Here is a 26927-nt window from a genome sequence, read left to right on the forward strand (position 1 = left end):
TCGGTTTACACCAAAATGTTAACTCAGCTCCGTTGACTTAACCTCGACTCAAAGACACTTGAAACATTCTGGCTCAAAAGTAAATAGAATTGAGACTCTAAGACTCCTTATTGAAGAAACTATGACCAAAATCCTTTTGTAATCTGCCGCGCTTAGGAACTTAAAAGAAAAATCATATATACAGACCGTGGGATATAAAAAAAGATGAAAGATTAAGTTTTCGATCCTACTAGCATTATTAATAATATTTAAAAAATATTAAAATATTACTAAATGATTTTTAAATTGAAAACTTATTGGTCCATTTCCTTGGTAACACCTCCAAGGCTTCTAAAATTTGCAAGCCAAATGGATGCTGAAGCGAAGAAGACAAGAGGGAATTCAAAAAACTTACAATTCACGACCCCGTCTGTTCAGCTGGTAAATTCCAACAGAAAATGGACCTAGTTACTCGAAGGAGTAAAGACTAATATAAAAATAAAATAAAAATTTTTATTTTTAATTCAGTTGCAATGCGAAGGCAAAACAATCTTACTTTTCAATTAGAATACGGAGCGCAGTCCAGTACTCTGAATCGCGATTTTCGGCTCTTATTGGATCCTCATCGGAGAGAACTTAGGCTTGTTCTCCATACTCCAATTGATCAGCACCGAGAGCTTTTCCCACCCATTGCAACTGAAGTGAAAATATTAGGTGACTAGCGTCATCTGGCAATTAAAAGATGAAGTTTTCGATCTTAATAGCAATATTAATAATATTTAAAAAATATTAAATATTAAAATATTATTATAATATTTTAATATTTTTTTTAAATATTATTATTAATGCTATTAGGATCGAAAACTTCATCTTTTAATTGCCAGATGACGCTAGTCACCTAATATTTTCACTTCAGTTGCAATGGGTGGGAAAAGCTCTCGGTGCTGATCAATTGGAGTATGGAGAACAAGCCTACGTTCTCTCCGATGAGGCTCCAATAAGAGCCGAAAATCACGATTCAGAGGACTGGACTGCGCTCCGTATTCTAATTGAAAAGTAAGATTGTTTTGCCTTCGCATTACAACTTAATTAAAAATAAAAATTTTTATTTTATTTTTATAAAAAAAGAATTTCGCGGTGTTACAATGCGTTTAATTTATTTGTCACTACAGGATCGGACCAGATATATTTACACGACGATAAAAACATATGCATTAGGACCGTTACAAGTAGACAAAAATTAGAGAATTAAAGAAAATATTCTTTACAGTAGTGTTACTGGATAGAGAATTGAATAATCTTTAAAATGAGCTGGCTCACGATCCCCATTCTCACTTAAAAGAATCATCGATTACGTCTTCACGCCAAGACAGATGACGTCACTAGTATATATGATAAAAACTCATGATTAAAAAAATTCACGCTCATTTACGAAATAATGAATTTATTCCGTTTAACTTTGACACACTGTATAATATGCAACATAACCTATATTGCCTAATCCTTGCAATGACATAAAAGCCAAAAAGTAATATACTCAAATAATTTATGTGAAAAAAAAAGGAATATAAAAGTGTCAATAAAAGTAAAGTCTTCCTTATTTAGGTCCAATTCGCATTTTCAGCTAAGAAAGCCTCCTAGACTATAAAAGACATTCGACATTTTTTGCTTTAATAAAAATTTTAGCAGCCGAGCCGTTAGATAGACATTCCTGCCTTTTTATTTTTTATTTCTCTATGTCTTCTCGGGAAATGGAAATAATCTGCAATTTCTCAGACAAGGCCGCTCCTTTTTGAGCGATAACGACTTCAGAGTCTGCTGAGATGTTTAGGAGAAATTTATTCAGTACGGGATTTATGCGACATGATTCTCTGCTGACATTTTTTCTGAAACAATCGTGTCGTTATTGCTGTTGTTCTGCGACCTCCTATTTTTTTTCTATCAAACGAAACATCACGTTAAAAATAAAACATTATCTCTATGTGTTTTGTATAAAATTGTTGGATTCAATTTAAATAGATAAAAGAGTGGTGTTCTTCATGAGATCATTTTTATGATTTTCGGTTGTATTAAACATAGTTAACTCCAGTCTGTAACTACGTTTATGATGGGTTTACCAACATAAACGTAATTATGTTTTGATGAATAACGACTTTCTAAAAGTTAAGTAACCTTTTTTTGTAGAAAAAACAGGTACTTTTGGAGAAATAATTATTGCAAAGTATATTAAATGCTCCACAATAGTCCAAAGGTGGACTAAGATGGATAGTAATGTCGCCAGGGGGGGGGGGTACAACCGCCTCCTTAATTCAGATGGACTTACCCAAGTTTTTTTATGTACTTTGACCCGTAGAACACGAATTTTTTGGGCATCAGTTGATACGGATGTCGATAAGATTATTATAAACATAGAACTTGAGGAATTACATAACAGCGATTTTTCGCAAAACAAAACATTTTCGCAAAAAACAAAACATAAAAATTCCATTTTTATTCAGTTTCAATGCGAAGGCAAAACTGTCTTATTTTTCACTTAGAACATTGAGCGCAAACCAGCACTCTGAATCGACGATTTTCGACTCTTTTTGGAGTCATCATCGGAGAGGCGTTGGCTTGCTGCTCTCTGCTCGAAGTGACAAAACCACGAAAGCTTATCCCGCATTGCAACTGACGAGTAGGTGACTAGCGTCATCTGGCCACTGAAAGGCAAAGTTTTCAACCTAATATAAACATTAACAATATTGAAAAATATTAAAAATATTAATAAAAGATTTTTAATTGAAAACTTATTGGTCCATTTCCCTGGTAACACCTGCAGGGCTTCTAAAAATTGCAAGCCAGATGGATTCTGAAGCGAAGAAGACAAACAAAATATTTTTTGTATTTTTGGGTGATTCTAAGCAAAAAATGTCCTTACAAGTTTTTTCGTAGGATGCATAGTTTTCGAGATAAACGTGGTTGAACTTTCAAAAAATCTAAAAATTGCAATTTTGAACCCTAACTTTTGATTAAAAAATAAAATAGCAATTCTGCTTACTGCATTTGAAAGTTCAAGTCAAATTTTATCGGTTTTGATTATTCACATTGCTAAAATTTTTTTTATTGTTAAACAAAGCTATAAACACTTAGGGTTTCCCATGCCCAATGCATGCGTTTTAATGTACGTACAGTCGGAAAAATGAAAGATTAGCCAAAAACGATCATATAAATCACTTATTTTGAATTTGCTGTCTTTTTATATAAATAACAAACGTTTGTTATAGAAAAAGACAGCAAATACAAAATAAGCGATTGATGTGATCGTTCATGGGTAATCGTTCATTTTTCCGACTGTAATCTACGTAGAAATTGTCTGTATATTCGTTCGATTTTAAATGAGAAATGCATTGAAAACATCATTCAAGCACTTTGTGTTTATAGCTTTGTTTAACAATAAAAAAATTAATTTTTAGCAATGACAATAATCTTGCAGTAAGCAGAATTGCTATTTTATTTTTTGATCAAAATTTATTCGGGTTCAAAAATTGCAATTTTTCGATTTTTTGAAAGTTCAACCGCGTTTATGTCGAAAACTATGCGTCCTACGACAAACTTGTAAAAACATTTTTTACTTAGGATGACCCAAAAAATACAAAATGGTTTTACACAGAAAAACTTTTTCCTTGTGTATTTTTACAAAATGTTTTGTTTTGCGAAAAATAACTGTTTTTTTTATTGGCTTTAGGATAAGACCATGCGGCCAGAAACAAAGTAAGTAGTACATAATATAAACATAATACAAACAAAACAATTATACATAATATAAACAAAACATAAATAAACATAATATATCTTATCTAAATTATCTAAATAGTAATCTAAGTTAAGGTTATCTAAGTCTGACCGACCTTTTTGTTAAGAATAGATATATTAATCTTAATAAACATTTTGGGATAAGGACATGGGTTACACTTTTCTCATCCAATGGTTTTTCTTATCATTTCTTATTAATTATTGATTACCTACATACCCACCCCACACGGTAAGGGTATATATTTAAGGGTACAAGCCTAATCTAGTCTTCTACAACTTAATTTTACAGTCATATAGGAAAAACAAAATAAAATCAAAAATACTTTTATCACTCAGAGCAAAAAGATACATAACATTATAGGGACCGTAAACATTTAAATTTCTTAATTTTTTTGTAAGAATGTCCGACTGATGTGTGTACTTCTTACAATTAATAAAATATATTATCTAAGTCTGCTGTTTCATTGCAAATATCACAAAAATTGTCATCAATTATTTTTATTTTGTGTAAAAAATGTGCCGGATAGCAAGTATGTCCAAACTTCATCCGAGATATGGTTGTTATGGAGCTTCTCCGATAGTCGTAATTTTTAAAATAGTAATTTTTTCGAATATCGGGTTCTAGCAATGGATATCTTGTGCCTTTTGTCAAAATGAAATGTTTGTATTGTTTAGACCATTTTTTATATAAATTATCCTTAGCAATATTTATTCTCTCATTTAAGTTCTATGTGATTCCTCAAGTTATTTGTCTATAACAATCTTATCGACATCCGGATCAACTGTTATCCAAAAAATTCGTGTTCTACGGGTCAAAACACATAAAAAACGGGTAAGTCCATGTGAATAAAGGTGGCAGTTGTACCCCCTGGCGACAGGACTCGGAGACAGAAAGGAAATCTAACTGATTATGACGAAAAAATCATCTTGGACAGAGTAAAATAAGAACATGAAAATAATATCTAGAGAAACTATTTGAAGACCAAAGATACAACACTTTTAAGCTAGAAGGAGAGGTAAATTATGGGCCCATAATATTAAAACTAATTGAGAAAAAGATAGCAAGAGACCAGAGATCCTGCTGATTAGCGTAGATTTATTAGTGCAACAAGGAGACCTCTAAATGCAACCATTCTAAGACCTCAAAATCCAGTCAGTACTACTTGAGAAATTTAGATTCCACTAATGATAGCGATTACTCGCTATAGAAAGTCACAAGGAAACTGAAACAACCCCAGAAACCGTCAGCTCTAATCAGAACATTGAACAGAGAATGAACACATAGTGCACAAGGGAAAGCATGTTGTGTTGCAGAGCACTTTTTCGAATCACTTACTCCCAATATGATGGATTAACCTGTAGAAATAGACGTATCCCCATTTCTTAAAAGCTCCTAACGAATGAGTTTGCCTGTTCCGAAATTCATATCGTCTGAAATCATCTTCGCTATTAATAATTTAAAGAATATAATCTCCAGGGTATGATTTGATCAGTGGAAAAATGTTGAAATAATTACCTGTATAAAATTTATAACATTTATTCAATGCCATAATAAACTTAGGTTACTTTCCAGATCAATAGAAAGTAGCTCAGATAATAACAATTCTAAAACCGAAAAAAGCTCAAGAGGAAACGACATCTTACAGACCAACCATCTTCTTGCCAATCATTTCTAAAGTGTTCGAAAAACTATTAGTCAAAAACTCGAACCCTGGATTAAAAATCTAATTTCAGACCACCAGTTTGGATTTCGGTCTAATCACTCAACAATCCAACAAGTACACAGAGTGGTAAAACGTATAAATGCGGTTTTTAAGGCCAAGAAGTATTGTTTAACGGTGTATTCAGACACTAGGCAGGCATTTGACAAGGTATGGTATCCTATACAAGCTAAAAAGAACATTACCAAACAGTTTTTACAATCTTTTTAGTCATATTTGTCAGGTAGTTGTTCTATGGATCTAATCAGCCCTAAACATCCATCCTCTCTATCTTGGGCAATTTGCATCCATTTTGAGTGTGCTTCTTTAGGTCATTTGACCATCGCATTTGTGGCTTTCCCCTTTTCCGTTTGTGGTTCCACGGTCTCCAATGCATAATCGTCTAATCCATCTTTCATCCCTCTGCTGTAGGGTGTGTCCGGCGAACTTCCATTTAAGCTTTGCTACTTGGGTTGACACATTTTTCATTTTGTTTTGTTACGGATCCATTCGTTTCTTTTCCTGTCTGATAGTTTAATCTTCAGCATTTGTCTTTCCATGGATCTTTATGTCTTTGCTATTTTTCCATATTTTCTTTTGTAAACGTCTATGTCTGAGAGCCATATATTAGAACAGGGAGTCTACATCGATTGAAGACTATTGTTTTTAGATATTGCGTGTATTTTCTGTTCTTTAGAATATAAGACAGTTTTCCGAATGATGCCCAGGCCAATCTTATTCTTCTCTTTATTTCTTCGGTCTGATTTTCTTTATTTAATCTAGTGATTTGTCCTAGATACGTATGTTACGGTAGCAGGTAGGAACTCCTTTGGATAGTCCTATCAAGGAAAATGAATCAATCCCTGCCCTCCGTAGATTCCGGGGGTTTCCTGGCCCGGGAACTAGTACCCGTTTAGGGTCCCTTGTCTAGGGATACGGATAAAGTCCATAACGGCAGACATGGCGGAGAAGAACACCTTCGGTAAGGTATGGATGGCGGACGTGGCAACCCCTTGATCTTAGTGTTTGTATGAGATCAAAGCAGCGCAGTGTCTGACTCAGAATGAGCGGCTGAAAACAGCGTCTGACCCAGAATGGACGGCTGAATTAAAACTCGCCAACCCGCCTGACAAGCGTGGCGTTTTAATGTCAAACAACCCTCTTCAATGAACATGTCGAATCACAAAACAAACGGAATATTACCCCAGGTGGGTAGAGATAACAGGTAGTTTTTACTTCATTAAATTTCAAGATACGACTTTCAAACTCTATTATATCAAAGCTGGCGTACTACAGGGTAGTGTGCTGGGACCTACTTTGTATCTCTTGTTTACTACAGATATACCTATAACTCTTCAGGAACCACTAAAGGAGAAAACACCTATAGAAGAAATTATGCTAAGAACATTTGTCGACAATACTGCAATCCTAGCCTCACATGCTGACCCTATTTATGCCTCGCATCTCCTTCAAGCGTACATATCTAATCAGAATACAAGATTTATTTTTGGAATGTAAAATTAAAGTCAACGAAGGAAAATATATTCATGTTACATTTACAACACGAAGAGGAACCTCTAACTTTAAATCATCAATTAACTTAAGCCAACGAGGCAAACAAATACCTTGGTATTCATTTGCAGAGAAGTCTAATATGGAGGAAACATATTTGGACCAAGGGAAAGCAATTCCGTCTCCAATTTAGAAATAGGTATGTATTGGTTAATGGATCGTCCATCAAGATTATCCCCATATAACAAATTGCAATACCTGGACAATATGGGTCGGAACTATGGGGAACAGCCAGTCACCACAACTAAATAGTTCAAAGCTTTCAATCAAAAATCTTCCGAATTATCACCAATGTACCGTGGTATATCTTGTTCTTCTTCTTCTTCCTCTATATAAGTAATTCTGCTTGTTCATTGGCGGATTGATACCTCTATGGAAGGTTGTCACTCAATCTTTTGCGCGGTCGGCCGATACTTCTTCTACCGATTGGTGATTTATCTCGTGCTATTTTGACCACACGTGTCTCCCCATTCTGGTTATGTGGTTGTTCCATTCTTTTTTTTATTTATGGTCCATTCGTTTATACACTGTAGGTTACATTGTCTTCTGATATCTTCACTCTTCTTTCGATTTTTCAGTGTATTTCCTGTAATTCTTCTCAGTATTCTTACCTCTGCCGTTTCCAGTAGTCTTTGTGTTGTGTCTGTACTGGGTCTTGTTTCTGATGCATATGTCATTATTGGTCATACACTGGATTTATAAATTCTTGATTTCATCTCAGTGTTAAGTAACTTCATCTCAGTGTCTAGTGTTATTAAGGCATCCTGCCAATCTATTTGCTTTTTGTACTTAATTTCTTACTTCTTTGTCTAGGTCTCCGTAACTTGACAATGTAATTCCAAGGTATTTTACTTCTATTACTTGTTCAATACTGATACCACCAATTTCTATTTTACATCTGATTGGTACTTTTCTGATTACTATTGTTTTGAAATGATGAACTAGCTGCTGGTATGAGCACATTGTGAAATGTTGCAGATAATTTGTGCAGTTAAGTAACATTTTTGTTTTGTCATATATGCAATGTAAAATCTTCCTGGCATTGCACAAAATTAACTACATAATATCTCACATACATACATCACAATTAAGTGAGATAAATTATTAAGAACACCTAGGCAACCAATGAACATATTCAGAAGAACATATGAGTTTGAAATCTAATAAGACACAAGGGCTTTTTTGTTACAATTCTAACACCAGATTGTACACTGTATATTTCTTGTACTGATATGTAAGAGAGAGAGGGAGAGAGAGAGAGAGAGAGAGAGAGAGAGAGAGAGAGAGAAAATTTATTGTTTCTAAAAATGAGTATACATTTATAAAACAGAACGTGGTATAGTAAAAACACAGTACAAGATACATTAAAATACTAACTATAAAATTTCCATAATAAAAAAAAATAACACAAAAGCCATCAATTAGCGCAACTGTCCTCAAAAAGTTCCTCGATACTATAATAACATTTACGTAATAAAAACTTCTTGATTGCTCTTCGGAATACAAAAATATTGCTTGAGGGTCTTATATTGAGTGGTAGATGATTAAACACTTTCTTTCCAGTGTAAATAAATAATTTTTTAATTAGTGTAGAAGAGGGAATTGGAAGTGGAATAACGTAAGTTAGACGAGTGTTATAAAGGGAATCTGTCCGAATATCCACTTTATGTTTTTTAAAAATTAAGCACGCTAATTCAACGATATACAGCGTGTCTACTTAAGTTGGAGACATATGGGAAACTTTTTTATTATTAATTTTACGAAAAAAAGTTATTCTTTATAAAAAGTTCTGCATGCCCCAAAACCTAAGATTCAATCATCAGATATAAAATTTTCTCAATATTATACGAGGTATGTCAAAAAATATGAATTTCGGTCAAGGGTAAAGTACCTTTATTTCTCTCAATATCGAAAAATCTTATAATAAAAAGTTGTTTGGAATTAAAAACGAAGATCAAATATGCAATCACATGCTTCTAATTAAAAACAATTTTTTTCTCAAATTTATGGATAGGTACCCAACATCGTTTTTAATTATTAACTCTTTTATTATTCATTTTACGAAAAAAAGTTATTCTTCATAAAAATCTCTGCATGGTCTAAAATTTAAGACATAACCATGATATATCAACTTTTTATTAATTTTATACGAGGTGTGTCAAAAAATATGAAATTCGCTCAAGATTATAGTACCTTTATATTTCACAATATTTCAATTAGAAGGATGTACTTGCATATTGAAACATAGTTTTTAATTCTAAACAACTTTTTTTAATAACCATTTTCAATATTATGAAAAATAAAGGTACTTTACTCTTGAGTGAAATTCATATTTTTTGACATACCTCGTATAAAAGTAATAAAATGTGATATCTGATGGTTGCATCTTTGGTCTTAGGACATACAAAGCTTTTTATAAAGAATACCTTTTTTTCGTAAAAGTAATAATAAAAGAGTTAATAATTAAAAACGATGTTGGGTAGGTACCGGGTGTCCCAATAAGAATGGCTCTCGGCCATATCTCAGGAACCGTTTATAGTAGAGCTTTAAAATAAAAAATTTTATAACAAAAGTTGCCTCAGGAAAAGCCTGGAAATTATTTTCATAATTGTGGGACCACCGCTAGAGGGCGTAATTGAATATCACAAATTAAAAAATCTAAATTTTACAAAATTTTCCTAATGAAGGGGCACTGGAAATCCAATCGTCGTATTCTTCATAAAATTCTACGCATATTTGATTTGACAAGTTTAGATCTACCTTTGGAAATAAGAGGTGGAGGTCAGTGGGAACCTTGTTATGAAAAACTGGCTGTGAGTCCGGTTCTGCTTAATCAAATTTTGCAAACTTGGTCTTGTTGAAGACAGATCTTTTTCGGCAATGTAAAAGTTATGATTTCGAACCAACTTACTGAGTAATATGCCAGCTAGAAGGCGTTATTTAATTTTTTTCAGAAATCTAGTGTTCCTTGGAAAATATTAAATACAAACATGCATTTTTAATACCATATTACAAAATTAGATAAAATTAGCAACAGAATAGCGAAAACCGCATGTTAATACCTTTTTTCTATCTCGAGATATCTTACAAAACGTGTAAATTTAAAACATAACTGTTACTGTCACCGGTAAACGAAATTCATTAAAAGTAGTGTGCTATGGAAACAACAAAGAAACATTTTCCAGCTGTCAACGTATATTAGGTCTTTTCAACGCTTCTCATTTGTTTCGAGCCTCGTTCATATCTCGTATATTAATATTATACACGAATTATATGGCATATGACAGAGGCTCGAAACAAATGAGAAGCGTTGAAAAGCCCTATTACAAAGAAATAAAAACAACTATTTAGTGATGACATAAACGTTCAAATTTTTGCCCATCATTTTCGTTGCAAACATTTACTCTTTCAAGAGTAGATTGAACAGCAGTCTCAATTTCTGCTCTCGATATGCTTTGAATGGCGTTTAGTATTCTCTGGATAATGTATTCTAGAGTAGTGTATGATGGGCAACAATTTGAATATTTAGGTCGTCACTAAGTAGTTCTTTTTTTTCTGTGTTATATTTAATTTTAATAGTATTGTTTCTCTTTATATTGTTGTTTAATTAATTATATTTTTATACGTTGACATCTGGAAAATGTTATTTTGTTTTTTTCCACAGCACACTACTTTTCATTAACTTAGTTTACCGGTGATAGTAACAGTTATGTTTAAAATTTACACGTTTCTCGAGATATCTTGAGATAGAAAAAAGGTATCGACATGCGGTTTTCGCTATTCTATTTCTAATTTAATCTAATTTTATAAAGTATGATTAAAAATGCATACTTGTATTTAATATTTTCCAAAGAAAACTAGATTTCTGAAAAAAATTAAATAACGTCTCCCAGCTGGCTTATTACTTATTAGGATGGTTCAAAATTATCACGCTTACATTGAAGAAAAAGATCTGTCTTCAACAAGACCCAGTTTTCAAAATTTGATTAAGCAGAACCGGACTCACAGCCATTTTTTCATAACAAGGTTCTCACTCACCCCCACCTCTTATTTGCAAAGGTAGAGTTAAACTTGTTAAATCAAATATGCGCAGAATTTGATGAAGAATACAATAATCGGATTTCCAGTGCCCCTTCATTAGGAAAATTTTGTAAAATTTAGATTTTTTTATTTTTGATATTCAATTACGCCCTCTAGCGGTGGACCCACAATTATGAAAATAATTTCCAGGCTTTTCCTGAGGCAACTTTTGTTTTTATTTCAAAGCTCTACTATAAACGGTTCCTGAGATATGGCCGAGAGCCATTATTATTGGGACACCCGGTACCTATCCATAAATTTGAGAAAACATTTTTTTTTTCAATTAGAAGCATGTAATTGCATATTTGATCTTCGTTTTTAATTCCAAACAACTTTTTATTATAAGATTTTTCGATATTGAGAGAAATAAAGGTACTTTACCCTTGACCGAAATTCATATTTTTTGACATACCTCGTATAATATTAAGAAAATTTTATATCTGATGATTGAATCTTAGGTTTTGGGGCATGCAGAACTTTTTATAAAAAAATAACTTTTTTTCGTAAAATTAATAATAAAAAAGTTTCCCATATGTTTCCAACTTAAGTAGACACGCTGTATATGCAGGGAAGCGTCAAGATACCATGTTTCCGGAACAGAGGCCTGCATGATATACCAAACTTGACCTTGCATAAATATCTAAGTGCTCTCTTCTGTAGCATAAAGATTCTATTAAAATGATGAAGAGAACAGCTACCCCAAAAGGCAATACCGTTTCTCAAATTAGATTCAATCAGGGCTACATAAACACTTTTTGCAATCTTGAAATCCAAATGGTCTGCAACTGATTTGACAGCAAAGCAACCCCATGATATATTTTTGCTTAAATATACAGTGTGTTGCTCAAACTTAAGTTTATTGTCAATATAGAGACCTAAAAATTTGTTAACAGTGCCAGAACAAATGCCTTCATTACCCAGAGTAATGTTGTTTAGATCATTCTTAAAAGAAATTAATTTGGTTTTTGAAAAATTAAATGTCAAATGATTAGCTTTGGACCACTCTAAGATTTTTAGCAGATCACTACTAATAATCTTGTTCAGTACCTTAGAGTCCTTGTTTTGCCATAAAATTGTGGTATCATCTGCAAATATAGTGAACTGGCCATTAACATCGAGGTTAATTATGTCATTAAAATAAATCAAGAAAAAATAGGACCCAAGAGAGAGCCTTGAGGTACGCCACAATTAATAAAGATATTACTAGAATAGCGCTCATTGATTGATACAGACTGGCATCTGTCTTTCAAATATGAACTGAACCACTTTAGAGTAGTGCCTCTAAAACCATATCTTTCCAGTTTATTAAGAAGTATTTTGTGATTGACACAGTCAAAGGCTTTAGATAGATCACAGAAAACTGCAGCAGCAACATAATCGTTATTTAAGTCTAAGTATAGTTTTTCCATGAATTCGAAGATGGCATCATATGTACTTTTTAATGACTGGAAACGGAATTGGCAGGAAGAAAGTAAATCGTGTTTTTGTAAGAAAGTCATCATTCGGATTGTGACCAATTTTTCAACAACCTTTGAAAGCGATGGTAACAAAGAGATAGGACGATAATTAGCAGGTAAATCGTGGTCACCACCTTTATATAAAGGAATAACCTTAGCACATTTTAAACAATCGCTAAAGTGACCTGTTGAAAAAGATGTGTTAATTGCCTCCGCTAAAATTTTCAGAACATTATCAGGAAGATGGGATAAAACTTTAGATGGGATATCATCCCAGCCTGCAGCCATAGGAGTTTTAATGCTTTGTATAATATTTCTTATTTCAGCCGAATTAGTGGGAAGAAAATAAAAAGAATTTGTAATGTTTACTCCATTTAAAAAATGCATTGGATTAGAAGAAGAATTAATTTTTTCAGCGGGTTCTGGACCTACTGAGCAGTAATATTTGTTATACTGTTACCAATAATTGTTATTATTAATACTTTATATAACCTATACTGACTACAACAGTTAACATCAGATTAGTACTGGTCTGTTGGAACACCTTTGTGACACCTTCTGTGTTTTATTATTCATTACCTTTTGTTAAACCTAACACCTATAACTAAACCTAAGGCAACTGCATTTTGACACAGCGTCATTTATTTTTCAGCTTTTTTCAGTTTCTGCCGTACAAATTTTAAACGCTGAAACCGGTCGCCCACAAACTGTAGTTAATAAAACCCTCAAAAGTATTATGAGCATTAGACTCCTTATTTCATAACATTTCACCTTTTTTTTTGGTTTTCTGAGAATAAATTATCATATATTGAATTCTTTTGCTCTTATGTTAAATCTGTGGACTAATTTTTGCAGACTATGCCTCGTCACCCGTGGTATATCAACAAGGAATATTGCTTAACGCCGTCCACTCACGGTACTGCGGCGTCGTTAAATTTTGTCGAATTCGACTAAATTGGCAAAATATTTTGTTCGCTTGAGACCGTGCATCCAACAACATCGAGCAATTTGACCACAGAGAGACTGGTCTGGCTGCTGCAGTACTGCAGAATTGATTAGATATAATCGACTATCTTGTCTAACGACAGCGCAACACCGTGAGTGGACGGCTTAAGATTCAAATAGATTGGATATATGCTTATAAAATGTTAAAAAATAATGTTTTTTCTAATTATTCCTATTAGATTTACTATGACATATATTTATTTTTCTTCTTTTTTCATCCTTATACAAGTTGTCCCGGAAAATAATGCGTTCCTTAAAGGTGTGGGTAGAATGCAACATTTAAAAGAAAACTTTCTTACACATGTTTTTTCTAAAGTCGTCTGTTGCCTCAAAAAAATAAAATAAGGTATTTTACTATTGGTTGCCAAATTTACATTTGGCAACCCGGCAGTTTTATTTATTTTGACATACTGAAGATATTTAAACTTGTAAACACAAATAGTCATATCATAATTACCTGTAACCCGAAAATACATCGTATTGTTGTGGTATTGTCATGATTTCGATCGCAAGTATTATGTTAATTACGTAATACCTATAGTGTATAATTAGTGCAAGATTTAGGTACACCAAGGCGATTTACCTCGAAGTTTAAGGATTTGTAGATGATTACAGAACAAAATGTGTAAATTGTTGTGTGCAGATAAAGCTTGTTTTACGAGAAATGGTGTTTGTGTGTTTTACTTTAATAATACCAAAAGTATTAATGTATGGGCTGGAATTATTAGTAATTATTAGTAATTATATATATATATATATATTTTTTTTTTGAAAACTGACTTTACAAAAAAAAATTACCAGACTTTTTTGCTCTAAATTGTGCACTTAGCCCGTACCTTGAAGAAACGCACTGTTTTCCGGGACACCCTGTATAGGTACTTAATTTACATATTTTACAGTAATAGGAATAATATAATAATTTTTATGTCCATTAAATTTTAAATCTATATATTAGACCTAGGCCTTTATGAGCGAAAAAAAAGACTTGTGGCACTAAACTTTACAATAGAGAAGTTTGTGGTATAAAGAGTAGGAGCGATACTTACATGCCGAGAGCCAACTGACCGCTGAAGTTTAAGCTATCATCACTGAGTTACAACCAACTTCTGTATAACGTTACATAGTCTACCAATTAAAGCTAAACGGGGAAACACACACGCAGACAGTTAGACAAATTATGCACGTAGAAATACACATAAATACAGAGAAACTTGTGTAAACAAGCTTCCTCTGTGTCACCGTGGGCTTTCTGTCTCAGCAGTATCTTAAAATTTCTCCTCGGGAAGTACGGTCATTGACGTAGGTATGTTCTATTTTCGTCAGTTTACTACTACGTTTAGTTTATTACTATATTAATCATAGTCAACAAATTTTTTAATGTTGTTTTTTTTCTAGACATTATGTCTAAAATATTTCATATTTTCCAAAAAGTATCGAAAAGTTTCTAAAAGCTCATTAGGGTATGTATTATTCTTTATAATATCTAGGAACGTAATAAATTTTTTGTTCTTTGGATGCCTTTTCCCATTTTCAGTTTTATGTTAGTGTTGAATAATATTCAAGTAAACACTACAGGGTATTATCCTATAGTAAAGACGTACTCCGATGAGTGCGATAACAGAAAGTGAACACCGATAAGAAAAAGTAAAAAATCTAGTTAATAAGGTTCTACTTATTAAAATAAACAATAAAGTGACAGTGCCGTACCGACTTATGTTTTCAACACTAAAAAATTTACACAAACAGAACACAAACATCAAGTGCCATCAAGCAACCCATCTACTGTAAGGCAGTTTTCAAACAGACAGCTAAAACTAGAAGACGACGATAATGAAATCCAAAAGAAAAACAAAATAGCGATCCAAATTATCCAAGCTTACTATCAACAAAAATACAAAATCGATACAGTGCATTAACAAACCTGATAAAGATCTAGAACCAATATAGATCAATATATCTAAAAATATACAACGGAGTGTGTAGGCCACTTGAAGTAGCTTTTAAAACCGCAACAACGAAACAATTTAGCATTAACTGACAAACCTTACAGAAAAAGACCAGACGTTATGGAAGGCGACTGAGAAGCTTAAGAAACCATACACATTTACACATACCCAACTATCCCTCTTGTCCTTTAATAAAATGGCGAATGCGCCAGTTTCAACAAGAGAAAAGCGGACGTCTTTTCTGAACATCGTACAAGCTTATTTCAAACCTGTCCAGCAGACCCTGAGCACGAAGTGGAAGAACTCAATATTCTCATAGAACTTATGCCAAATGTCCATCCTGATCAAAAGTTTTACTCCTGTAGAAGATATAAAAGATACTGTTTAATAAACAAATTATTTTATTGTCGAAATATTACCAATTATTTACATTCTATTTTAAAAATTTATAATTTTTAATTTTAGATAATGTGGAGATTATTCAACAACATTTGGTGGATGTTTTTGTTATTTTATTCTGGTATTTAAAAATATACACAGCAAAAGAATAAATAATTTTTACTTGCTCTAAAAATGACCATTTCGAATGAATTTTCAAAAACATACGTAACAAATACTATTTTTAAAATGAAGAAGTCCCCAAATTCAAGACAAAACCTTATTTTATCCGACACCGATAAGTAATTTGGTCTTATTGCATTTTTAGTATGGTATAGTTAGACCCAAACCCAGACATCCAAAGTGAAAGTTATCCTCCAACACCAAATTGTTCTATATGGTCCACATAAGATGTTCCATATGTTCAGAAAAAAGGCACACCATTTTGAGCGTCGGATTTGTTGGGGGGGGGGGGGAGATGGGGGAGAAATCTGCAAATTCCTAGTTTTTTACGTTTTTCGTCAATATTTCTAAAACTAAGCGGTTTAGCATGAATATTCCTCTTCACAAAATTGTTCTACATTAAATTTGAAATAAAAAAGGCTCTATGCATAACCCTATTCCGATGTGGGTGAGTTGCGGAATTTAATTAAACATGGATATAATAAAACAAACGGTAATTTTATTTTTGCAACAACGAAAATGTGTTCGTTTAGGTCTCTCGGAGAGGGTCGCGTCGGTATGTGTGAATGGTTCGCATGCTGCGTAGTGACTAAAGAAAGCAACCACAAACGATGATCATGTTTGTATTCCTTTTCCCCTGACCAGATGATCACATAAATCACTATCAAGTCTGGCGTCTACTTTTACGGTTTTTAAGAAAAACAATTTCGAATGCATAGCTAGCTGTTGACACATTAACTGTCTGATAAAATACTTAATTAATGAGGGTGCAGTTTGTTGCCGCATAGACGAACAACAGATGTCACAGGGTAAGGCCATAACCTTCGTATTTGAATATGCAGTTTGAATGACTAACGTTGTTTTGTTTTTGAGAAAAAATATTAAAATTACAATTAGCAAAAATAGTAATTAAAGCGTATCGCTATAACCCTTATAAAATGAACGGTTCCAAAGTTACGGAAGTAGTACAGTATAATTGGTCCAAAAAAAAGCCTAACCCAGACATCCAAAGTAAAAGTTTTCCTTTAACACCAAATTGTTCTATATGGTCCACATATTGTTCATTAAAAAGTTCCACCATTTTGAGCGTCCGGTTTGGGGGCAAGATGGGGGAAAATCGGTAAATTATTAGTTTTTTTAAGTTTTTCGTCAATATTTCTAAAACTATGCTTTAGCGTAAGGAATGTTCTACAGAAAAATGTTTTACATAAAATTTAAAACAAAAAAGGTTCTATACAAAGTTGTTATAAAATCAACGGTTCCAGAGTTACGGAGGGTGAAAAGTGGAGGTTTTCGATACCTTTTATATTTACCGATTTCTCCCCCCTCTCCCCCCTAAACCCGACGCTCAAAATGGTGTAACTTTTTTCTGAACATTATGTGGACCATATAGAAAAATTTGGTGTTGGAGGATAACTTTCACTCTGGATGTCTGGGTTTTTGGTATAGTTATATCATAAATATTGCCCAAAAAATATAAAAAGTATCGAAAACCTTGACTTTTCACTCTCCGTAACTCTGGAACCGTTGATTTTATAACAATTATGTATACAACATTTTTTGTTTTAAATTTCATGTAGAATATTTTTGTATATAACATTGTTTACGCTAAAGCATATTTTTAGAAATATTGACGAAAAACCTACAAAAAATTACTAATTTACCGGCTTCTCTCCCATCTCCCTCCCAAACCGGACTCTCAAAATGGTGTAGATTTTTACTGAACAGTATGTGGACCATATAGAATATTTTGGTGTTGGAGGAAAACTATTACTTTGGATGTTTGGGCTAGGCCTTTTTTTGGACCAGTTATACTATACTACCTCCGTAACTTTGGAACCATTCATTTTAGAAAGATTATGTTTAGGACCTTTTTTATTTCAAATTTAATGTAGAACAATTTTGTATAGAGGGTTATTCATGGTAAACCGCATAGTTTTAGAAATATTGGCGAAAAACTTAAAAAACTACGAATTTACCGATTTCTCCCCCCTCTCCCCCCCAAACCTGACGCTCAAAATGGTGTGACTTTTTTCTGGACATTGTGTGGACCATATAGAACAATTTGGTGTTGAAGGATAACTTTCACTTTGGATGTCTGCTATACGTTTGGATACTATACTATTTAAAACATAGTTTTTTAGTTATTAATGCAGTCCGATCGCCGGTCATCTCACATGCGCTTAATTAACGATTAAAAAACTAATGTTTTAGAATTTGTTCCAAAAATTCTTATAGGGAGCTGGTCGAAGAAGTATTGAGCTTAAATTTAGGTACTTCGTAATTTCAAAAAACAATTTTTACCTTGTGGGCTTAAACCGTGAAAATCGCCATTTTTCTATTTTTATCAGTTTTAAATTGTTTATAACTCAGAAACGATTAACTTTGGGGGAAAACTACACAAGGCTTTTTTGTTCCCAATGATTCAAAGAACCTAAAATAATGTCTACTCGGGCCGAAAAAATTGATTTTTATAATTTGTTTAAAATTTTTTGTCTTAATAAATGTAGCAATAACTCCAAAATTATGGCATTTAGATATATGGAATATAACATGAAAAATAATCAGTATTTCTTAAAAACATCAAAACCAAAAATATATAGGGTGTTTTATTTGAAATAAGAAAGTTCATTAGATTTCCAGAAAAACGGAAGATTTGACAACAGTGTAATTACCACTAAAATGTCAGCCGCATTAGAAGACTCTCACCCACCAAAAATCTATAAAATCGTTCTAGCGGTTTCGATAAATTACCGTGTTTTCATACTTTTTCGCTACCCTGTATAAGGTCAAAAGTAATTAACTTACGAAATAAGTTTCTGACAGACCATTTGCTGTAATCTATTTAAACATCGTAATAAATCAAACACCCATAAATGATAAATCTCTGGCGAGCGGAGAGAAAACGAAGTCGCTGAAAACTAGAAGAAGTAACTTAAAAGTTTTGACATACCATTATTCGTTGCATCCGATAACACAAAGCAAGATACTACCTTGAAGGCCTTAGAAGAGCAAATAATAGTGAAACTTTCCACGGGTCTCGGCATACAAACTTCTTCGATTCAAAGCTGTGGATCTCTCTGCCAAAAGCTGCTATCAGTGAGAGATCGTTAAAACTCTCAGCGTTTCAATGGCTGATGGCGCAATAAAATTACGTTTTCAGAGAATGAGCTTGATGGCGACATTATTTTTCAAAATAAAAGCTGGTTTACACTGACGATACGTCACGTTTATGATGTTAACTGCAACAAACAAAATAAGTAGAAAACGCAAAAAATAATAAAACATCGACATAAATTTTTTAAATATATTTAAACATTACAGGATTCGTTACTAACACGCATTATAAAAGAACTCGAAAGTAACATTTCAAATAATATGTCTGTAAATTTTTATTATTGATTAAATGTACGTTTGTATAAGCATGTCCACTAAATAAATAACAAAAAAATAAAGAAAAAATGTATCTTATTATTAATAATAGTACAATTCAGCTCTCTGGGCCTAGAAAACATATGGCTTGGTTTACTATTCTTTCCTGCTTGCTGCTTGATTTTTCCAATTTGTGATTTTCAGTTCTCATATGTTTCAACATCTTTTGTTGTTTCATATGTTTCAACCTGCTTTTCGGTATACCTTTCTTCCTCTTACCTCCTATTCCTCCCGTTAATATTCTTTTGGGCAGTCATGCGTTTGGCGTCCTTTGGATATATACCAACATATCAGTCTTTGTGATTTTATGATCCTTACTATATTCTCTTCTCCATATTTCCTTTCTAGTTCTACATTTGGTCTTTTTATTCACATTCCATTCCATAGCTTTCCGCCAAATATTTTCCTGAGAACGGTTTCTCATCACTGTTAGCATGACAGGTTCTGATTTGTTTATTTGTTAATTTGTTCGGATTGTTCGGAGTATTCTTAACCGAATACTCATTTATCCGAATGTGTATTCGGATAAGAATGGTATAGTCGCTGTCTTAAATGTTCTTACATTAGTCCTTCTATATATATAATGTTTTTACTTCTTAATAAGCTGTTTAGAGCAAAGATAAAACGATTACCAACCATAATTCTCGCACGCAATTCTTCTTTCATATTTGGTCTCCTGGTGAATATCCCTCCTAGGTATTGAAATATTTCTACTTTTTCGAATTTATATGTTTTTAATGATAATTTTTCCTTCTGAGATTATGTCAGGTATTGCCCTTGTATGTATGCTAGTTCCGTCCGTTCCATAATATTTAGTCTTTTCTTCGTTTATGTAAATCCCTTCGTTTCTCGATATTGCCTCTAGTCATTTTAGTATTTCTTAATTCTTGTTTACTTCGGGCTATCAGTGCTATGTCATCAGCGAATGCCAAGCATCGGTGTTTTTGTTGATATGCAAGTTTTGTCCTATTCTTCTTCTTCTTGATGTGCCTATCCGTGACGAATGTTGGCGATCATCATGGCAATCTTCACCTTATCTGCAGCAACGCGGAAAAGCTGCACAGATGTTGTGTTGAACCAGGTTCTGAGGTTTTTTAACCAGGATGTTCTTCTTCTTCGTGAACCTCGCTTTCCAAATATTTTTCCTTGGAGGATGTCCTGTTAATGTCGGCTTTCTTGATGAAAATTTCAAGAAGGATACTGAACAACAGTGATGACAATGGGTGTCTTTGTCACACCTCTTCACCAATTTTAAACTTATAGGTTTCTTTTCCATTTATTTTAACCCTATTCTCCGTTTCTCTGAGTGTCACTTTAGTTACTTTTATTCGTTTTTTATTAATTTCAACCTCACGTAGTGGATTGTATATTTCTTATCGTTTTACTACATCAAAAGCTTGTTTAAAGTCAATGAATAGGACTACTGTAGATTTCCAGTATTCGTAGCTTTCTGTTTGTGTTTGACGCAGCAAGACAGTTTGATCCACTGTGCTGCTTCCTCTTCTGAATTTATATTGATATTATTTTGTCATTATTTTTGTGTTATCGTTTCTTTTGCATGTAGGTATGTACATTTTCTATATGCAACATTTAGTAGCGCTATTCTCCTGTAACTATAGCATATACTTTTGTCGCCTTTTTGTAAATTGGGCACAATGCGGCTTCAGTCCATTCTTTTGGTATGAGTTCTTGTTCCCGTGTTTTTATTAGCAACTTTTTCATTTGCTAATTAGTACTGGTACTCTATATTTTAATATTTCAGTTCTTACTTTTTCCCTTCCTGGGCTTTTATTTTTCTTTGGTTTCTCTATTATCTCTTTTACTTCTTTTTAATTAGGCGGTCTATCCTCTCTTCCTTCTTGATTAGAATTTTCCGCCAGTGCTTCCTCTTCTTCTTCATATTTTGTTGTGAGTATTTCATTTAGAAGCTCTTCAGCATACAAACTTCTTCGATTCAAAGCTGTGGATCTCTCTGCCAAAAGCTGATATCAGTGAGAGATCGTTAAAACTCTCAGCGTTTCAATGGCTGACGGCACAATAAAACTACGTTTTCAGAGAATGAGCTTAGCTAGATTACACTGAAAATATGTCACGTTTATCATGTTAACTGCAACAAACAAAATAAGTAAAAATCGCAAAAAATAATAAAACACAGACATAAAGTTTTAAGTAGGTATATTTATTTAAACATTAACACAATAATATAAAAAAACCCACAACTAACAATTTAAATACATGTATGTATATATTGTTATTATTGAATGTCTCTATAATCGGTAATTAACAAAAAATTATAAAATATGTAATTTAGCTATTAATGAAGGTTCTGAAACTGTTTTTTGTGGCATGTCTGTTGGTTATATTTTTCGCAAAATTTTAAAATAATCTTTTTTTTCGTAATGGAAACTAAAATGCCAAACAACAGTTAAAAATGTAATTTTTGTTACAATTCATTTTGGTTTAATCTCATCTTCTTCTTCTTTTTCTTTTGGCATCATAACACTGGATGGGCCTTTGCCTGTCTGTCTATGTCATGTCCTTCTATTCAGACCTCTCTTCTTCTTTCCTCCTCCCTTTTCTTACCTTCATAGTTTTCAGATCGTCTTCGACGTCATCCATTTATCTCGCTCTGGGCTTTCTTTTTTCGCCATTCTATCGGCTTTATTTATTATCTTTCTATCTATCGGTTTATTTTCTTTATTTTTTTGTATCTTCTTTTGTCTGGACACGTTCCAACCATGAAAGACTTGGACTTATCACTTCTTCTTTTTCTTTCTTCTTTCTCATAATTCTTAGTGCCTTTCAGGGCGTCGGATGTCGGGTTCCGCCTTTTGTCCATTTCTTCCAATCGCTTCTATTAGTGGCCAGGTTCTTCATATCCCTCATACTCATGTGTCTCCTTTCACCTACATATATCCTGGATCTGGTCCATCCATGTCTTCCTCGGCCTTCCCTTTATTCTTTTGTTTCCCATTTTGGCTTCATGTACCTTCTTTGTAAGTCTTTTTTGCTCCATACGTTGTATGTGTCCAAACCCGCTTCATTGTTTGTTTTCGATCTTCCTCATTATCGGTTCTTGTTCCAGCTCTCTTCTAATATCTCCAATTCTGAATCTATCAAACTTCGTAACTCCGGCTATTCTTCTCATGTATTTCATCTCGGTCGCGTTTATCATTGATTCATGTTTATTTTGCACAATCCATGTTTCCGCTCCATATGTCATTATCGGATTTACTATGCTGTTATATACTCTGAGTTTAGTTTTGTTGTTTATTTATGACTTTCCAAAAATTGTATTATTTGAAGAGTAATACACGTAATAACACATAAATTAGTTGCCTTATTCAGTTTATTACTTATTGCCAAGTCCGTTTTCCCATCATCTGCTATTATATTTCCCAAATAGTCAAAAGTAGATACGTGTTCTATTACTTGTTCCCTTACTATTATATTAGTATCTATTTCTTTCTTTTTTCTCATCTTTATTTATTTAAGTTTTGTTTTGTTGAGATTCATTTCCATTTTTAATTTCTGTATCTCTTTTTGCCAAAAATCTCTTAGTTTCTGCATTTTCTCTACTGTGTCTGTGATTAAAACAATATCATCAGCGTATAGAAGGGACTTATCACAAGTATTATATTATTACAATATCGTACCCTTCATTTATTTAATTAGTCATTTCTCCTGATTCTCCATGTGCTATCTTCCTCTTACACTGGGCCGTATACTTTTGTCAGTATCTTTCTCTTCAATGTCGTGAGTTGGAATTTTTTATCTATTTTTGTCATTACCCATTTTTGTTTATAATAGTATATTATGCAACGAGCATTTAATGATGGTCATTATGAAGCGAGTATATGCGGCGAGTTTCGTATAGAGTACGAGCTTCATAATGATAACGAAATGCAAGTTGTATATACTATTTTTTCTATGATCATTCACAACAAAAAATATATTCAAATTTATAAATTTTGTAACAAAAACAAAATAAGCAGTTTGTCAGTTTGACAGTTTGTTTACATATTGAGAACTGTCAAAGCGTATGTATTTGACTCGCCATTGGTAACTGCGCGTGTACCATCACCTTTAATGCGAATGCCATATCGCGATTCTATTGGTTAAACATCTGAATACTGAATTCGCTCTACCGAGATTCACTTTGACACGTTCGGAATAGGAAACATACAACACAAAAATTCCTACCTCACACTATTAATTGCTAAAACCAACTTAATCATTCATTAAAAAAAGAAGAATTATTATAATTAGTGGGAGTGTCTACTAATCTCATAAAATTTTGTGGAGTTTATTTCTACAAAATATTTTTACTTTGTAAAATAAATAATTTTCTCATTTGTTATCAATACATTATAAAGGTGTACATACATAATTATTGATTGGCGTAAGGTTTATGTTATTATTATGTCTGTTTATTATTAATAATATTGGCTATGAGAAGGTGCGTTGGTTGTGTAGTAATTTCCAGTCACTTCTGACAACTAAACTTCCCAAAAAAGAAATTACTAACGTCAGTGTCTAAGTGAATCTCGATAGAGCGAATTCAGTATATCAATGAAAATCTGTATCATAATGAAGTTCATTATGATACAGGTAGCAGGTAGTGACATCATAATTGACATATTATAGGGTGAGAATAGAAAAAAGTTTATTAATTTAGAATATATCATTTTAAAGAGAAGCACTGTCAAGCAAGTTGTCTCTGTATGGACATTTCTATCTACAATGCGCAGCTTTTTCACAACATTGAAATAAATAAAAATAGTTGCTTTTTTTAATTAAATGTTAAAAAAATCATGACGCATTAAAGACGCCTCCAATAAATGCAACTGGGGCATAAGAAATGAGCGAAATATTTAATCTTTTGAACCGCCATATGTCAGGATAATATGAGCGATTACAATATCATAATATCAGATAGTTAAAAAAAGAAAAATATTACATTTTATTTAAATTCCATCAAACTTTATAAAGTGAAGTAAAATTTTATTTTGAAAAGGAATATTTTAAATTAACAAAGCTTTACATAGTTACTGTGGCTCCACTTTAACAATATTTTGTGCTTTTTACAAGAGAGTAATGCAAAGATAAGGTAAGAATGCTAAGCTTTGTCAAAATATAACTGATTTGTAAAATTTCTGCTACCTAATCTCTCTACATATCCTTCTATTAAAAATAACAATCTTTCATTTGAAAGGGAAAAAGCTTTACAATCAAAACTGAATAGGACTTGAGAAATCATCATGGAGGGACGAAGAAAAGCTCCAAAGTTATTTTTCCTATTTGACTTCCTTCTCGTTTTCCAGAATCAAGGATTACTTCTTCAATTCAAGTTGTTGATGTGACAGACCGCGTAAAAACTTGGTCATTTATTAGAAAAGCACCATAAGTCTCGTTGCTCACATTTAGTAAAGTCGCTTAGTGGCTCTTAGTTAAACAATGAATTGTCTAATAGACAAAATATATTATTTAAGTTCGTTAATTACGTTTGTGTACGTTTAATGGAATGGAACTATTAAATTCACTTGGTCTCAGGAGTAGAGGCCGTCCTATAATAAAAAATATTTAAAAATACTAGATTTGTTGTAAAAGTTATATTTTGAAATAACCCAAATAAGGGTCACAATAAGACAAAACGTTTTCGGATTAAGAAATCCATCATCAGTGTTCTGAAAGCCTGGGCCACCAAAATGTGTTGGGTAAAAACCCTTTAAATGTAAACGATTATGTTATGTTACATATTTATATAAAATGTTCTAGATATGCCTGGATGTTACCCAGGGCAACACAGGACTTTTCCGACGTGGTTGGAATTTTTTTTGGAAAAAACCTCACATATTGGATTTCAATGGCCAACTCAAGTTGCGGCGTATTCATTTTACAGTATAATAACAAAGCTCTTATTAAAATAGTAATCGATTTATTAACGTCGCATTATTAATCCCGTTTCTCTTGTCCGCGGTTTCAGTTAAATGTATTTTACTGTACTTACGACGATGTTAGTGTCTAGTGCAACAAAGTTTTGTTTTCCACCATCTGTTTAGGTACCTAGCTTCCGGTCAAAGATGAGGAAGCAAATGCTGTAAAAAACTTTTAAGAGTAATTTGTTTTTTTGCCTGGAAGCCGTCTGCTATGAGCCGTTTCTACTGCAGCCACTTGGCTTATTGTATATCTTCCATTCCTTTATGAAACCCATTTCAGAATTCTGGAACACTGTACTAGCTTATACAGATCTAGTGGGTGGGTGACATATATTTTTTGTGTCACTTTGATGTGTCCAAAAAGTGTTTGCCGCCTTCGATCCAATGCCTCGCAGTCACGCAAGATATGGTTGACTGTTTCAGGTTCTCTGCAACAGAATCTGCAGCTCAAGTCGCCATGGAACAGCCCCATTGTATGCAGTTGACCCTTAAATGGCGCATGCCCAGTAATGAAACCTGTTATGACTCTGAGCTGATTTCTGGTTGTTTTCAGCAATAATTTAACCATACTAGCACATATCCGTCCGATATACACCTTGCCATGTATTTGACCGGGTACACCCTCCCAGTGTGAGTTGTGTTGCCTTCGGATCCAGGCTTTTTTATGTTCACGGACGGTGAGAGTAATTTGATAATGAGAGATTATTTTATTTTAATAGTAAAGCACTTGGGTGCTATTCATTTTACATAAACTTAAATAAAATGACCCTCACCACAATTAGTTTATACGCTGAACACGCAGATACAGGTTCATAGTTACACGCACACGGTAGTTCATAGTTACACGGTCAGTAACGATCGGGTAGTTGTTAAAAATTTAACCTCGCATTGTTTATCAATAAACTCACTCATATTTCTTCTTTCTTCTTGTATATAGGCTTTAAAGCCTGTTTCTTCTTCATTATTAGCCTCCTAAATTATTTAAGTTATCGCACCATCTTTTTCTTGGTCTGCCAATACTTCTTCGTCCATTTGGTGACTTATCTCGTGCTATTCGTACTATCCTATCCTATAAATGTTGTGCGTTGTGTGTGTGTTGTGTGAATGTTGTGTGTGTATGCTCCCCAAAGAGGTCTGGGTGAGAATGAAAAAAGAGCTTTCTATGATCAATTAGGAGACGTACTATGTGATATTCCCGCAGAGCAGAAAGTTATAATAGGAGGTGACTTCAATGTACATGTGGGCCAAACCAAGACAGGATATGAAACAATACATGGGGGATTAGGCTTTGAAACTAGAAATGAAGCTGGAGATGACATGCTTGAATTAACAACAGCATTGGATATGGCGATTGTTAACACATTCTTTAAAAAGAGAGAAACTTAACTTATTACCTACAAAAGTGGACAACATCAATCCCAAATAAACTACTTCATGATAAGGAAAGAAGACATACGTGAATGC

This window comes from Diabrotica virgifera, chromosome 4, assembly GCF_917563875.1.
Source record: "Diabrotica virgifera virgifera chromosome 4, PGI_DIABVI_V3a".
In the NCBI taxonomy this organism is placed as follows: Eukaryota; Metazoa; Arthropoda; class Insecta; order Coleoptera; family Chrysomelidae; genus Diabrotica; species Diabrotica virgifera.